The sequence below is a fragment of the Equus caballus genome, chromosome 7, assembly GCF_041296265.1.
Source record: "Equus caballus isolate H_3958 breed thoroughbred chromosome 7, TB-T2T, whole genome shotgun sequence".
Classification (NCBI taxonomy): Eukaryota; Metazoa; Chordata; class Mammalia; order Perissodactyla; family Equidae; genus Equus; species Equus caballus.
Window position 1 is genome coordinate 66,277,945 of NC_091690.1, and position 16,307 is coordinate 66,294,251.

The 16,307-nt window shown below is 37.6% G+C and overlaps 1 protein-coding gene across 4 annotated transcripts in view; it reads left to right on the forward strand.

The window, feature by feature from the left end:
* The window catches only part of TENM4 (teneurin transmembrane protein 4), a 2,707,421-nt gene that overhangs the window by 583,739 nt on the left and 2,107,375 nt on the right, over nt 1-16,307 (forward strand). The gene's annotated exons all lie outside the window — the stretch shown is intronic.

The window sequence follows — 16,307 nt, forward strand, 5'->3', positions numbered from 1 at the left end:
ACAACAAATTCTCTCAATTTTTGATTTTCTGAGGAAGACTTTATTTCTCCTTCACTTTTGAAGGATAATTTCACAGGGCACAGAATTCTAGGTTAGTATTTTTGTTCTTTTAATACTTTATTTCTCTCCACTCTCTTCTTGCTTGCATGGTTTCTGAGGAGAAGTTAGATATAACTCTTATCTTTGTTCCTTTATAACTGTTGTGTCTTTTTCTCTAGATTCTTTCAGAGTTTTTTCTTTATCTTTGATTTCTCATATTTTTAAATATGTCTAGGTGTAGTTTATTTGGGTTTTTTTTGTTTGTTTTTTGTGGGTTTTTTTCTTTTGGCATTTATCCTGCTTGGTGGTCTCTAAGTTTTTTGGATCTGTGATTTTGTGTCTGACATCAATTTGGGAGAAATTCTCACTCATTATTGTTTCAAATATTTCTTCTGTTCCTTTCTTTCTTCTCTTCCTGGTATTCTACACATATTTTGTACCTTTTGTTGCTTTCCCAAAGCCCTGGGATATTTTGTTGTGTTTTTCTTATTCTTTGTTCCTTTTGCTTTTCAGTTGAGAAGTTTCTCCTGAAAGATCCTCAAGTTCAGAAATTCTTTCCACATCGTGTACAGCCTACTATCAAGCCCATCATAAGCAGTCTTCATTTCTGTTACAGTGTTTGATCTCTAGCATTTGTTTTTGGTTCTTTCTTAGGATTTCTATCTCTCTGCCTACATTGCCCATCTGTTCTTGCATGCTGTCTACTTTATTCATTACAGCTCTTAGCATATTAATCACAGTTATTTGAAATTACCAGTCTGATAATTTCAACATCTATGTCATGTCTGCTTCTGATGCTTGCTTTGTCTCCTCAAATTGTGTTTATTTTCTTCTTAATATGCCTTCAATTTTTTTCTGGATAGCCATACATGATGTAGCAGGTAAAATAACTGCTGTAAATAGGCCCTTAGTAATGTGGTGGCAAAGCATGAGGGAGGGGAAATATTCTCTAGTGCTATGATTAGGTCTCAGACTTTTAGTGGTCCTATGCCTATGGACTGTGAACTTTATGAGTGTTTCTCTGGGTTCTTTTTCTTCCTCCACCCTTAAGTGGGAAAGGATGGCTACAGTGGGCTGGAGTTGGGTATTTCACTTCACCCATGTCAGTGGGGCTCTGATAATTCCCCGGAGGTAAGGTTCTATTTAACTAGTTTCTCCTGGGGGCAGGCCTTGTCAAGAAGAACAGAGTGCACTGGTATATTTCAAAATGGTTCCTTTCCCCTCCCTCTGCTGGAAGCATGAGAGGATTTTTCTCTGATATTTACTATGACAACCTGGTCAAGCTCCTGGAGGTAAAACTCACAAAATTGTGTGGTCCCCTTATTACTGGGTCCCCACGACATTTTTAATTCTCAGACTTGTCCTTATGAAGCCTTCAACAATTCATCAGTTATGGTTAAGGTTTTTCTACATGGGCACTGGTTCCCAGCTTGGTTTCTGCTTGTGAGTCCCTCCTCTGGTAAGCTGGGGCTCCCTACATTCACCTGTCTGTCTCTCCAGTCTTGGGTACAGGAGTTTGCCCTATGTCCCCACCTCTCTTAGAGATCTAATAGTTGTGATTTTTCATTCCATTCAGCTTTTTATTTGTTGTTAGGATGGAGTGGCAACTTCCAAGCTTTTTCCTTGTATGCAGAACTGGAGACCAAAAATGTATGTATATGTACATAAAAAAAATATTTTTTTTAATTAGACTTTCTTGGGTGAACTGAGGACAAAATGTTTCAGCCAAATTTCTATGTTGCTTGAAATAGCAATAAAGGCAACTTGGTGGAGAAGAAAGAAAAAGACCTTTAGTGTTATATATTTATATGTGGTTTTGAATATCCTGCTTCTCCATGTTCAAACCATGTTTGATGTATGTGAATTTTATTAATACTTCCTAAGCCTTAGGTTCTTCCTTACAATAATGAAGAAAATATTGCAAATCTCATGGTTTTATTGTGAAGGTTAAATGGGACATTTAACCCCCACAGTAAAAAAATGTAAATGAAATATCTTTCAGCGCTTCACATCCAGCACACAAACAACCTTTATTATCGGTCTTCCGCTACCCTCCTCCCCGACTCCTCTTAACTACAAAACTATCCCCCACACATGCCCCTCCCCCATACACATACTCCTACAACTTTCTTTGCCTGGTAATTAGGAAGTTTCAGCTGTTATTTTGCCCTAGATTGAAACATTTTAGTTCACCATAAAAATATTTTGGAAGCAAGATGTAATTACCCAGGCTGCCCTTTGGGGTAGTGAAGCTGAAAGGCTAGCACTGAACCACCATATGGACTGTGCATGGAGGAGCCTCTTGGAACCATGCATTTAAATCCATTTCTTCCTGAGAACAATTAGATGAAACCATCCAACTCTTCTAGGAGCTTTGAAAATGATCACCTGTTGGACCCAGACTCTGGGTAAATTGCTTTCATTTGAATACGATTTGGAATTTGTTCAACTAATCACAGTCTGTTAATTGCATTTTGGAGGAAGAAAGAAATTGAATGAAGCAACTGGTTCTTGTTAGATTCGCGCCAGCCATGGGATTCAGCGTGTGGCTACAGCATTCTACCTTGTTAATCTCCGTAAAAGGCGGACTTTGCAAGCTGTAATGATTAAATCTCCCTTTACAAAACAAAATAAGTTCTGCATGGGAACATGTTAGGCTACGCTGTATCAGATTTTATATATATTATATATTCCTTTTATATTAACCATCTTCTTTATCCAAAAATGCCAGATATCAATAATCTAATGCACCTTTGTTATCCAGGGCCAGTTCTCCATTGTGATTTTTCACCTTGAAAGAGAGGGAATTTTAAATATAAGGATAACACCATGCTTCTTAGTTCTGCTAACAAAATTTTTCTTTAGGCAGTAGAAAGACCATGATCTATTTATGTCAAACTGAGTTTGAATACCAGTTGTGCCAACTTTCTAGTTGAGTAAACTTGTAAAAGTATACAACTCCTCTAAGCCTCTGTTTGAAATCACCAGTTCTTATTTTCAGAAGTATTATGGGACAAAACTTTGAAACTCCATATATCATATTCAGCATAGTGTTTATCCCACAGTGAGGAGTGGTCTTCAGTGCTACCAAGCAGAAGCAGTGGTGGTAGTAAAGATGTAGTTATATATATTATTCTTTGAGTGAATAAAATCCCATCCCAAATCTGATTTCCTTCTTCTTTCTCAATGATTAATATTGAGTAATCTATTATTTACTTCTTTTGACCTTTTTCTAAACAGTGATTTTGTTTAATATCCACTCTTTGTATAAAAAATGGAAATGATCTTTGCCCTCAAGTAGATTATAATGTACTTTAGGTGATATGAATAATATACATTAGTACCAACAAATGAAATTACTTCGGAATTCTTGTTTTGTTCTTATAAATGTAAGACCAGATGACTAGAAAACTTGTAAGATACAGCACCAAAAAGAAAGCAGAAATTGTCTGCAATTGCAAGATTAAAAGATTGTTGGAAAGCATTGTTTCCTTATCTCAGATTTTTAACAAATTCTCCCAAGCTGAGAGTACTGTAAGTGATAAGCAGCCACATATTCTAAAGAAAGGAGCTAGATTCCTCAACACAGCTCAGAATGAGAGGTGATAAACACCCACATAGTCTGAGAAAAAGTGTTTGATAGATCACCTCTGGACTGGCTGAGAGAGGACCAAAATCATTCTCGGATCTCTAGGTAGCCCATCCATCATATTTTTCCAAGCTACATATAAAGCATCTAAAGTTTTATTGTAATGAAAAAGAGAAGAGGATTTCATGAGTAGATTTCATAGAAGCAGAAGGCACTATAATATTTCTCCCAACCCAGCCGTTATGGACTGGACTTCTCAATTCCTAAAAATAGGAGTGATCTAATGACTGGACAGCTACGTAACATGCCAAAGACGCTGTCCAGTTGGTGTGGAAGGGAGAGGTGACATAGCAGATTGAATGTAGTACTGGAGAAAAGTACAGCTCTTTCAAATTGAGCCTTAAGGCATCTAGCTCATTAATAACCTGGTTATATAATCAATAAAACACACATATAAAAACAGAGCACCCATTACTCTTTTCACGTAACATTATAAGCATTTACTCTTACTAAATATTCTTTGTTTTTAAAATTATTTTCCCTTGTCACACATTGAAATTTTTACAAGTTTTTTTGCTGTTAAAAATTGATATGCATGAACTACTTTATGTATAACAATTATTCAGCATCTCTGGTTATATCCTTTGCATGAATTACTAGGTCCAAGGCTGTGGCCAGTTTTAAAGATCTAGATATATATTGCCAGTCTGCTCTCTGTAAAGGTTACGATAATTAGAGGTCTCATTAGGTTATACTAATGGGAAGTTCCAGCAGCACTCCATGAGAGAGCCACCACATCATGGAAAGCACTCTATAATAAGTGGGGGGGGGAAAAAAACCCAGCTCATTTTTTTCTCTTTATAATAAGGTTGACTTTTTAATATATTTATTTGCCATTTTATTTTTCTCTTCTGACAATTACCTTCCGGTTCCTTGCTCATTTTTCTATTGGAAACTGAGTGGAGTTTTAAATTGACTTTTAAGAGCTCTTTGTATATGAAAAATTATAAACCTATCTGCTATATTTATAACAAGGATTTTCTCCCCTTTGCCACTTGCCTTTACGTGTGTTTATTTTAAATGTTCCCATGAATTTGACTAAGTTTTTTGAAATATGAATTCAGTACTACAATGGGCCAATGCGTATGCTAATTCACATTTATTATTCAGTTTAGTCCTCAAGAATAGCCTATTTGGTAGGTATCTTCAACATTAAAAATGAAAAACAGAGATTCTGGTGAGTTTAGTGATTTATGCAGGACCAAACGTAGAATCTGAAAAATTGGAATTACCACCAAGTCCTCTCTAGGTAATGTACAGCGATTTTTACTCAATTCCCTGAAGTAGTATAAATAAATGTTAAAATGTCCTATCTGTTTTACATGAACAAATGCATTAATTTTCACAACTACCCTGGGCACTAGTTGGTACTACTATATCCATTTTGCAGATCAAAAAACTGCAACTCAGAGAGGTTAAATTCTTTCCCAAAGTAAGGTAGAAGCTGGATTTGAATTCAGGTAGTCTGACAGAAGAGACTTTTTAGTAATATCTGTACTCTACGTAACCAAATTAAAAACAGATGATGATCACAAAAGTGAAAATAATTCTGCAAATTCACAGTAAGCCATCATTTACTAGGTCTGTAAATTATGGTCATTTGATCAAAACTATGTAACACATCAAGGTGTCTCTAACATTTCAAAGCCAGTTAAAGAGAAAAAAGTGACTTTATATGAAATTTGTCCTTCATTTACTGTGAACAAAGACGATCCACATCTTAAATGTCTTATTTGGAGAAAAGTGTTTGCAAATAGCACCCCAATACCAATTTTATTTCACCATTTAGAAACCAAACAGGAGAATGGTCAAAATCAGAAAATCATAAATTTGAAAGATTCAAACTTTAGATGAAACACAAGCGAATAAAATAAATCATCATTAAAATTTGTTGGCAAATTATTCTTTTTTAACATCTCATTTAAATTTAATTAAAATGCTTTTATCATTAACCGGACAAAAGTCAAACGTTTAAAATGTTTGATATATTTCCTAAGAGTATATTTCTAACTTACATATATTCCTAAGAAATATATATTATAATTAGCTTTGTTTAAGGTGATGTTATGGTCTTCCTGGCACCTTGTGCATTGTCTAACACATGGTATGGTAGATAAATATTTGTCAAGCAAATGAATGAATGAAACCTTCCATGATATTCCTCCCATGATGTTTTCACACCTGTTGTTCCCAATCGGTCATCTTTCGTTGTACGAAGAGTTGGTGTTCCCTTTTGAGAGCAGTAGTAACTTGTATGTAATACGTTTATGAGTCAGTGCCCCCCATGGACAGTGAGCCTGAGGTCAGGCCTTGGCCTTCCATTCTCTGTGGTGTCCATATTACTTAACACAGGGTCACAAAATGCAGAAGCTCATATATATTTCTGTAATGAATGATGGAAGATCTTAATATCCAGGGAAGATAGGAATTGTGGAAGTTATGATGTGATTTGAGGTGGCATCAGATAATACGGGGGTATCTGGTACCTAAAAGAGGAGGAGTTGGAACACTGTGTTTTTAATAGCATTATTTTTCTAACTTTTTTCTGTTCTTACACTCTCTGTTCCATTTTTTCCTAAACTGTTAAAATCTTTTTCAAAATTGAAATATCTGTCTTTTCTCCTTTCTCCTGCTTAGCACCTATCAACTCCAAAGGCTTCAATTTTAATGTTCAAGTCCCTTTCAAAACAAAATTGAAAATGTCTCCCTTGGTTGAGTGAGAGTGTTTAAGAACAAAAGCTTATAATAACTTTCAGTCCTAGTACTTTTTAAAAGCTAAGTGGCTTTAAAAAATAAAACTTTCTCATTGGATACCCAACAATCATTAGGAAAAAAATAGCAAAACTTTTTTTAAAAATTAAGAGGTTGAACGGTCTTGACAGCTGCATTGACTAATGCACTATGCTGCAGAGAAAGCTATGAATAATGCAGGACTCTCCTGGAATGGTTAGAAAGGTGAAGACCAGTGCCTTAAAAAATTATTCCAACTGTTGTCGTCAATCCCAAATGTCTCTGTTTATTATCTACTGCTCCTTTTGTCCCAACCAGGATAATGTTAATAATGACAAAATGACTTTAAAAGAACAGGGTGATTTGGAAGTTGGGGGCTTGTGACTTTCCTCAGTCCCTATCCCTTTTGTTAGGACTATGCAACCTAGGTCTCACAACTTCAGGGGACTGAGAACATCCTATTTGGATGAATCAATGTTATTCCTTTCGCTTCGTATCTCTGGCACTTCCAACCAGAGTGATTGAAGGTGGTCCTGACGGAGCCAGGCAGGATGCAGGCAAATCACCATCATAGAGCATTTCAAGGGGAGAAAGGGAAGGGAAGAAATATTTTTATTTTTTGATTTGACCATTTGCCAATTACATATATCTCATTTAATGCTCACTCACTCCTTTAAGATATATAGTTATTATCCCAGTTTTACCAATGGGGTAACAAAGCTCAGAAAGGATAATTTGGCCAACATTAAATAATTGAGACAACTGCCTTTAATTTATTATTCTCTCATTTTGTTATCAGTTATATTTATTGAGTGTCCACTATGTGCAAGTATTATTCTAGACCGGGGTAGGCAAATATTTCTTCTGTAAAGGATCAGATAGTAAATATTTTTGGTTTGTGAGTCTCTGTCACATTGACTCAAGTCTTCCAAAGCAGCATAGATATTATGAACAGGCATTGTGTTCAAATAAAACTTTATTTACACTTACAAGAGGTGGGCTGTGATGGTCAATTCCTGTTCTGGACACTGAGGATGTGGAGGTAATGAAATAAAGTGTTTCCTTTTATGAGCTTATATTCTACCATGAGGAGGCAGATGACAAATCCATAAGTAACATATTAGGTGATAATAAATACATTAAAGCAAAGTGAGTTAGAATAAAGGGGTGGAGAGTGACTTTTCTATCATAATATCAATTATATTTCATTCATGTTGAGCATTGCTTAAGAAATATACCCTGGAGTTTTCTTTACGGATGTGCTTAAGTCAAACATTCTCATGACTCAAATGTCTCTTAGCTATTCTGATTTGACTCTAAAACTTCAAAATATCCACATGGTTGATAATCAGAACTCCTAGTTGACACATCCAATGAACATATCTTAATTCATTTTGATATATTCCAGTTTCTTCTTTTTTGACACTCTTTCTTCTCTTGTCTTCTAGTATACTATGCCTTGGTTCTTCTCTTCTCTAGATGGCTCTTCTCAACATCTTTATAGGCTTTTCTTTCTCTGCTGATTCCATTAAGCTAACCTTCAACACTCTTCTCAGTCTATATTTTCTCTTTCAGGGACCTCATTGACTATTAGCTACCACCTTTATAACCCACTTTCCAAACTGCCGTCTCTGGCACAGATTTATCTTCTGAATTTTGAACTCATGTTTTCAGCTTCTATGGAAAACCTCCTTTTGCCTGCCCTACAGTTGCCTCAAACTCAGTCCAGAAACAAAAATACCTGAACATTGTTTCTCTTCCTATATTTTCTTTCTCAATAGATAGTTCACCAGTCACTCAGTCCTGAGACTTGTCTGCTAATTCATCAACAGAGTTGGAATTAAGTCAACCATAATTATCTAAGACCAATACTGATAAAAATTTACATGCTCAGTATTATGTTGTAGAAAAAGCACAGACTAGGCAGAAAAAGCACGGAGTAGGCAGTTGGCAAAAGCAGATTCCCATCCCAGATTTACCATGTCCTGACTAAGTGACTTTTTATAATTATGTAACTTCTTTGAACCTATGTTCCCTTATTTCTATAACTGGGATAATCCCACCTTCTTCAAAATGACAATACGGTGTGAATGTGAAAGATACATAGTTGGTAATACTGTCAGCACTGTATGAATTCTCAAAGAAATATTGCATCCATCTTATCTACCCTCCTTTCTCTTTTATAACTGTTTAAACGTGATCTAATTGGGGCTTGTAGTAAGACAGAAAAAGATAGACATACAGAGATGAATATAACTTTGTTTAGTAACTCAATGTTAAGTAGGTGTATGTGTGTGTGCGAGGGGAGACCATGTAAATAAATAATTTAATACAGTGTTCCACAAAATTATATGTATTCAGTTCAAATTCCAACTCCTCCCTAGTCAAGGTCTCCAGAGCCTTCTAACTAAATTAGGGTGGTAAAAAGCAGACATTCAGCAAGTGTTAACACTTTGAGGTAATGCTCCTGATTGTTTTCTTTATGAACTATTACAAAATCTTATCAAAATCTGCCACATCAGGGGTGAATACATGAATAACTGACGTCAGGCATATTGTTTCAACTTACTTATGGAGATGGTCACTGAGTCTTTTGTGACTATAGGCAAGTTAACCAAATTCTCGAATCCTTGTGAAAATAACAGCAGCCACTACAGAAAACTGTTTTAAGAGATTAAGCAAGACCATGCAGGTTATTTCTTAGCATAGTGAGGGGCACACAGTAAGCACTTAATAGAGTATAGCCATGATTGTTGTTGATGTTATAATTAGATTGACAAAATTTATTTCTGTTAGTTTCAGCATGAGATGGAACACACTTGTGGTGTGTATATATTTCTTTATGTATGTATATATAGACTTCATTCAGCCTTTCTTGGTTTCTCCCATAGGATAACGCTAATGTCCTCTTCTCCCTCACAATGAAGTAATTGCGTCCAAAGCTTCCTACAGGAGCAGTAAGGGAACTTGAGACGGTATTTTAGTTGGAAGCACTGTAAGAAAACTGTCTGTCAGTAGCTTGGGAGAATGGGAGAACTTCACTTGGTTTTTATTATCGCGTTGTGACTTAATCTTCCTTTTTAACCATTGTCATGTAGATAAAATAACAATAAAAATGACACCATGGGAGAGGTAAATATATACCTCTCTTGTTCTCCTCTTCTTTGTCCCAACCAGCCCCTCATTTATTTGACTAGGAAGGACAATTATCCTTCCCTGTAATCTCTCTAGCTTGTGTTGCTTATTTATTATTTTAATTGGCAGTGAATCCTGGGACAAAGCATATCTTGGGCAATCAGGCATTACTTTATACAGCACTCGGAAGACACGAGACATTGTGCCAAATGGTGAGCTTGTTTCATTAATAGCAATAAAAGCTACTCCCGCAACCCCTTATATCTAAATATTTCCCCCAGATGCTTTGCAATCATTGTGATAACAGACCTCTGCTAGAGCAGTGTGGGCAATCGAACTAGCCATAAGGATGGTAGAGAAGCACCTTAGGGAAATGCCTAAAAATGTCTTCATTTTCAGTTTCACCGAGCAATGGGATGTCCCAAAGGAAAATGTGAAACTCTCCAGCTGTCTCTGCTGCATTGGAATCCATCACTGTGTCCTGGACAGCAGGAATAGCTGGAAGGCATGGACAAATCTGGAAGATTTTTAAAAAAAGATTCAGAAATGAGCAGCCCCGAGGAAGAAGGGATTAGTTAAAGCAAAAGCTAACTGTGAATCCATCTCCCTAGAGTGAGGCAACCTGGGAAAGTGTCTTTCTACTTCATTCTTTGAAGCGAATGTAGAATAAATCACTGTGTCTGTTATGAGGAGCAAGGGCCTGGAAGAAAGAAGAAAGAATGCATCTTCTACAAATGACTCTCATCACGTAGATTCATGCTTCTCAAACTGGAAGAGGCCTACTCCTGGGAACCGAAGGCAGAGGTCTAGAGGTATATGATATAGAAAGAAAAAAGGAAAATATACCTAAAACAATTATAACGTTTATTGAGCGTTCTTTGTAACATCATACACAATAACTTAATCCTCACATTAAACCAATGAGATAGGTTTTTGGGTTTTTTCATACTTTTCTGCTGATGAGGAAAGTGAGGTTCAAAGTCGTTTAAGTAACTTGCCCAAGAATACAGAGCTAGTAAATGGAAAATTGGGATTCAAATCCAGCCTGCCTGATTACGAAGCCTGATTCCTTCCCTCTCCTGTCGAATCGATTTTATTCAGCTGTAAGTAATTTAAAATATAATTTATTACAATAAATTGAATACATTTTGTAGTTGCATAATTATCATGTTTTTTGTTGCCTCCGCTGCTGTTTGTTTTCTGGAATGTTAGAGAACCCTCCTCTTCGTGAAAGGCTGGTTAGGCCTGTGCTTTCAGACCCAGGGGTGTGTGTCCATCATCTCTGCCAGCAGAGATATTTCTGAGGGAAACTTGGAGAAACACTATGCTGAAGAATAGTTAAAGCACAGAGTTTAGACCCATAAAAAGTAAATGTACGAATAACAGAAATAGCCTGTGTATATTTGGGGTATTGATGGCATTTGACTAGGATGGAGTAATATTGCCCTACCACTTAACCTCCCTGAAAAAAGTTCCTGAAAAGAGCTAGGCGTACATGGAAGAGCAGCTAGGTAAAAAACAAAGCCTAACTTATTAGGCTGGTTCCCAAAGCCTCCATATAAAACCCTGGTGAAGCTGAGTGGGAATGTATGACTTCGGATCTAAGATCTAAGAGGGGCCTCTCAGCTCCTACTAAAGAAGAGATGACTGGATCTTACCATCTCTGACCTTCTGTGTGGTTCAGGAACGTGATGCAATCACCAGCACCCTTAGGCATGTATACTGAGGGAAGAGAGGACTTGCATCAGCTTATCAACACAGGCACATAATGAGTACGGGAAATGGAAGAGAGCTAAAGACAGTCACAGGCACACACATGACTTTTCAAGCCACATTGACCCTATGGCTCCCAGGCAAGGGGGTGGGCTCTTATGTGTCAGATTAGAAATTTCTCCTTCCTTCTCTTGGGAAAAATAGGGAGTGAAGGAGCAGAGGCAGCACCATGACTGAGGACAATCCCTGCCCTCTCTTCTCCCCATGTGGCTTACTCGGTTAGCCCAGCCCAGTTTAGCAGTCTCTCCTATGATGGAGCATTCAGAGACAGGGCTATTTTCCTCAAATGTGGATACTGCTGGACTTTCAGGGAAATGCTGTCTCCATCTCCACATGGCTGCACTTAAGTCTAGTCATTGTTCTGCACCTTTCTTTGATTAGTGAAATAGAGAAGTTAACCAAAGATCTCAGAAGTCGCTTAAATGAGTCAAGACAGTAATTAACTTCAAAACCACTCTTTAAAATAGACTAGTTCACCTCAACAGCCCAGATATTACAATGCTTTAATATGAACTATACCCTACCTCCTTTAATAAATTAATAAATTATTAATAAATTTATTGATAAATTAATAAATTATTTTAAAAACCCAGGAAAACAGATATAAAATTCATCTAAACTCCCACCACTGGGGTAGTTGGAGCTTCAAATTTTCTCCTTGGTTATCCCCCTTCTTTCCTCTAGAAGCACTCTCATTTCTGGCCAGCCTGGGCCACGTCTTCAGCAGCTGAGTCCTGGGCTATTTTCCCCTAGAACAGACATATCTCTGTACATTCTAATGTTGAATTTCTAGTTTCTCATGTGTTCATTTTTCCAAAGTTCAGTAATTTCAACAGTCACATAAGTGAGAGCAGCACCAGTCCCACACCCGCAAACCTATGATATGTAGCTACCGCAGCAACAGACATTCCCAAGCAAGAGGGATGCTTCTTTATTGCTTTTGTCTAAATCTACTGTTACCTAGAAAAATCAAAATAGACAATGCAGGAGGAAAAAAATTGGTTGTTTTCAGTCTCACTTTACCAAGATGTCATCGAATACATGAGAGTTTTCTGAGCCCACACTGTCGTATGATCTTCAAATCAGTCATTGCAATGACATGAGCTTCTCTCAGACATGCTTCCTCCAGAAGCCCCTCTAAGCCTCGTAGTATTCCTGAAAGTATTCCCAAGTCTGTGCCTTCAGAGGTCCAATAATAAATATGTTATTTGCTATACGTTTCTCCCCAAAACCTTGCTGTGTATTGGTTTACGGTTCTTCTTTAACTCCCCCAAGCATTAGTCAACCTTTATACTTCAATGGCAGCACAAAAAAATCCATCATTTCTGTTAAGCCTGGATCCTACTTGCTCTAGACAGTTCCTTTAGATCTAGTTGAGAAACAAGATGGAAGGGGGATGGAATGAGAAAAATCTTGAAAGCAAAGCAAGCAAGGAAACAAAAATATCCACACTGAGCAGTCAATCTGTAGGACCTCCCCTTGTGCAGTATTAACAACCCTTGAGCCATCATTTTTGCATACTAGTGGTTTGCTGCTTTACATACTTTGAAGGCCTAGCATGCATGAGTGGGTTAAAAACAGTATAGAGAGTGGAATGGAAAGCTAGGATAATAAAGCTCTTTCAAGAACCAGTGTTTGAAACACCTGTAATCAATGCTTCTCTATAAGGTGTGCATTCTCTCCTTGGACACCTAGTTTACCTCCACAAGGACAGCTGCCCTTGGCCGGAAGTCAGTAAGGGAACCTGCTCTTTTCTCCCTGTTCCTCTGACTACCAATTCTGTCCAGGTTTCCTGAATATAGCAGCCTAGTTTCTCACTGTCATGGTTTCTTCTGAATGCCTCTGGAGGCTATACTTATATTGTCAGTACGTATTTGCAAGCTTCTGTTTCCTTCATCTTCCCACACATCAAGTCCACTGCAACGTGAGAAAAGGTCTCTTCAAAGTATTCCTACCATTGCTCCAGACAATGGAAAAGATGGATAGTAAGGAAGGATGTGTTTGCCTTTCATGCTTAGGGCTAAACTGGCTTAGGATATGATCCCACATCAATCTAAAAGCTTAAGGCAAGTAAAAGAAAGAGATAAGGAGAGCTGGAAAAATGTCTGACTGCCTTGAGGGGTAGGCTCTTACTCAATTTACACATCCGTCCAACTGCTTAGGGAGGAAGAGAGAACCAGAAAAGAAATATGACAATGTGCACTACAGCCAGGGTTGACCCTGGGAAGACAGGAATGAGGAGAGGAAGGACTTTAAATGGGTGCTTGATCACACTGAATCACGAAGATCACTCAACTAATGCCCTGGACTCTGAAAATGCAGTTTGGAATTTTATTTTCCTTTGAAGAAGGGAGGAGTGTGGGTGCAGAGGTAGGCAGAAGAGCTGAAGCTTTTTCTGTCTTAACAGGCAAATCAATGGAAGAGAAAGGATGTGAGAACTATACTGAGTTTTAGTGGATGGGAGCTGATGACTAACACAGAGAGGGAGAGGCAGCATCCCTTTACACTGGCTTAACAGTCCTCTGTTGTAAGATCAAACTCATTAAAGTTGTGGCCATTTGAACCAACTCACCGGTTAGTGGGAGTAACACATGTATTCAAACTTGACTATAGAAGCCGATAGCTGATTTCAATAATAATAAATAAAATAATTTAATAATTTATTGACTGAATGCTCATCATTGCCAGATAATGTGGGATACCCTTTGCATATATTATCTAACTAATTAACTTGAGAGTCACAATAATTCTAGGCATTATATCCTTTTCACAGAGAAGCACATCAAAGAATAGACATGTTGAGAAACTTGCCCAAGAATATTGAGTTTGTAAATGAAAACCCAAGTATCCACACATGCCCACATCACATTGACCACAAAGTCTGTTTGGGGGGTCTGTGTTTCTAGTTTTTTTGACTTTTAAGATCAATTTGAAATTAGAATTTTAATCTCTTGATCTTTAAATAGTGGCTCCATTTTCTCCCAAGCACTGAGTGTACCAAAACAAACATTTTTGTCAGCAGCATTCAGCTTCAAGCTGGCTGTTTGCAACTTCTGCTGAGTCTAATAGCTGACAGTTTACAGTAAGAGCATAAGCATATAAGTTCAGCAAGCAGGTTAAGAATATAGAGATAGAGCCTAGTTTCATGTTTTATGTAATCCCATATGGCATTCACTTGTAGTTCATTATAAATATTCATTGTATGCATTTTATGTGACTGGCGCTATGCTAGTGTAGGGGAGGAAGACATTTCCTCTACCCGCTCTGGGTTCTTCTGGCCAGAGAATGAATTAAATTCACATGAGACAGAATAACAGGAGAAAATTAAACAAAGCTTTATAACATGTATACAGGGGAGAGGCTGAGGCAACCTGAGCAACTCACCAAAATGGCTGAAGTCACCACCTTAAATATCATCTTCAGCTAAAGAGAAAGGAGGATGTTGGGGGTGGTGGGAGTCAGTTACGGGAGATTACCACACAAGTACAGTAAACAAGAGTCAGGTTATTATGCAGACTTGAGTCCTTGCCTTTCACATTGATAAGAGTTTCTAGAGATAAGGTCATCCCTCCTTGCTGGTACAGAGAGGGAGACACCGTTACAGATGGAGATTTCCTTTACAATGTAACTGTCTCTTAACAAAGGGTAAGTAAATTCTACTTTTCAGAGTTTCTTTCCTGTCTGCAGTTTTTAAAAGTAACCATCCCAAAATAATCTTCATGCCAAAGAGACATATCTTGGGGTGGCCAATTCTAGTCCCCCACAATGATGAGCATTCAGTCAATAAATTATTAAATTATTTTATTTATTATTATTGAAATCAGCTATCGGCTTCTATAGTCAAGTTTGAATACATGTGTTACTCCCACTAACCGGTGAGTTGGTTCAAATGGCCACAACTTTAATGAGTTTGATCTTACAACAGAGGACTGTTAAGCCAGTGTAAAGGGATGCTGCCTCTCCCTCTCTGTGTTAGTCATCAGCTCCCATCCACTAAAACTCAGTATAGTTCTCACATCCTTTCTCTTCCATTGATTTGCCTGTTAAGACAGAAAAAGCTTCAGCTCTTCTGCCTACCTCTGCACCCACACTCCTCCCTTCTTCAAAGGAAAATAAAATTCCAAACTGCATTTTCAGAGTCCAGGGCATTAGTTGAGTGATCTTCATGATTCGTGATTCAGTGTGATCAAGCACCCATTTAAAGTCCTTCCTCCACACTGAAGGTATAATGATAAATAAGAGAGAAGATCTCTTTCCTCATGAGAAAGAGACAAAATATGAGCCAAACAAAATTTAGTACAACATGGAATCTATAATAAAGAGAGAACAAAGTTCTAAGGAAAGACAAAGGAGTAGCCAGGTCCTAAAGGGTCATTCTTGGACTAATTGATACCTAATATGAGATACAAAAGATTTCGGCTCATACAGACTTGACCAGACATGAAAGAGCATCATTCCTTCTAGAAACTAGAGGTTGTAAACAATTCGTCTCAGTAGAATAAAAGGTTAAATGACAAGAGCCATAGTCGGAGAGGTAGGAAGACACCAGGCCATGAAGAGTTTTGAAATCCAGACTGAGTCCATATTGAGTATGGACTATACTCTTAGGACAGTGAAGAGCAAGAAGTTTTTTGGGGGGAACACCACAATTAAATTTGCACAGTAGAATCATCTGTATAGCCACAGTGTGGATCAATGGACTGGAAAGGTCAAGGTTGAAGCCAGGGAGAGCAAATACACGACTGTCACTAGAACCAAGGCAGAAGATAATGTGCTCAATACAGCTTTATTAATGGTGAACGTACGGACAGGGAGGAAAAGGTTTTAGGAGGTAGAATCAACAGGTTCCCTTGATGGAAGGGGCTAAGGAAGATTTCTACCTTAAGATGTCAAATGATTGTTGGAGACAGGTGCAGTAGAAGGAAGAAATACTGAGCAAGTCTTGAAGGACTTGAAATTAAAAAAAAAAAAAACCCTTAGT